The sequence below is a fragment of the Rousettus aegyptiacus genome, unplaced genomic scaffold (genome assembly GCF_014176215.1).
Source record: "Rousettus aegyptiacus isolate mRouAeg1 unplaced genomic scaffold, mRouAeg1.p scaffold_m13_p_9, whole genome shotgun sequence".
NCBI lineage: Eukaryota > Metazoa > Chordata > Mammalia > Chiroptera > Pteropodidae > Rousettus > Rousettus aegyptiacus.
In genome coordinates this window covers 102,249,842-102,251,370 of record NW_023416312.1, presented here as the reverse complement: position 1 = coordinate 102,251,370, position 1,529 = coordinate 102,249,842, and positions in this window count along the sequence as shown.

The window sequence follows — 1,529 nt, the reverse complement described above, 5'->3', positions numbered from 1 at the left end:
ATGGGCTAGCATCAGAGTAGCAGAGTCCATGAATTTAATAGATGATGATGAGAACCAGAGGAGGTCTGAGCAAGTGTCCTAATGTCATTTAGCAATTATGGCTTGTATCTGTGGGGCATATACATTATTGACAACAGAGTTCTCCAGCCCAAGATGTCCTGCCATGGGCTCCAGTTCTTAACAATAGACAGTGGGCCTTTGTTTTCCATCATGAGGCCAGGACAAAGCAGAAAGGGAAACAATGATTTTTCGCCCCTCTTATGTGTCACCTGTGCACTAGGTGCTTTTATTAATCTTATCAGTTCTGTGAGGTAGTTATTAATGTTTTACAAATGAGGAGACAAAGCCTTCTTGCTCTTGGGCCAGTGCACTTACCCCTGCGCCAATGTCCCAGTCTCCCTCCCCCATACGAAATATGGGTCATTCTGTGTGACACCACTTTAGTTTGCGCCAGGGGTGGATACAGATCTGGCTTCTGGCTGCCTCATCTGTGCTGATGCTCTGGCCTCTGCCGCCTTCACAAGAGACTTGCCCACCCTGAGTCATGTCTCTAATTCACACCTTGCCACTTGTGTTGAGAAAACTAGGCATAGTCAACCCGATAATAATAACAATACGGCATGTATCAGTTTTTGAGCATTTATCATGTACCAGACTTGTATTAAGCTCTTAATGCGCATTATGTCATTTATTCTTTGTAAGTACTACTATTATCCCATTTTACAGAAAAGGAAAATAAACTCTTGCCTACATCATACCTCTCATCTAGTATGACACCTCCCCTCCTTCATGCTGCCCCAAGCCATTGGCTTTCCTGCTGTTCCTAAGACAGGGCAAATGTGTTCCCAGCTCATGATCTTTACACTTGCTATTCCTTCTGCCAGGAACTCCATTTCCCCAGATTTATTCTCCTGGCTGACTCCTTCACATCAATCTTCGACCACTTTAACTAAAAGAGCATGCATGTGCACACACCCTATCATACTCTTTTTCCTGATCCCGATCTTTCTTGTGCTGATATCATTCCTGAAAGTGTCTTAAATTTTTTTTACTTATTTATTGCCTTTCTCCCCTATCAGACTGTAAGCTCCATAAAACCAGGGATTTCACACATTTCTTCATATGTATGTATTATCCTTAATGAATAGTAAGCATAGTAAGCACTTACCTTATACCTGGTAGATGAATCTAGTACTGTCTGACTCCATAATCAGTGTTTTTAATCACTACACTTGACTCTTAGTTTGGCAAAGATGGATGTCACTTCCCTTAAGCAGAGAGAATTTATCCCTTAAAATTTTTATGTGAAATAATTAGAGAACAGTTATCTTTCCAACTAGGTGGTGAGCTACCGAAGTGTGGGACTTTACCTTCCCTCCTGTGCTATAATGGGAAGAAGATAGACTTTAGGGCCAGAAAGAACTAGTTTCAAGCCCCAGTGCTGCGTTGGGTCTTTATGTGACTTTAAAATGTTTAATCCCTTGTGAGCCTTAGTTTTCATAGATATCACATGTAATTATTGTGACAAT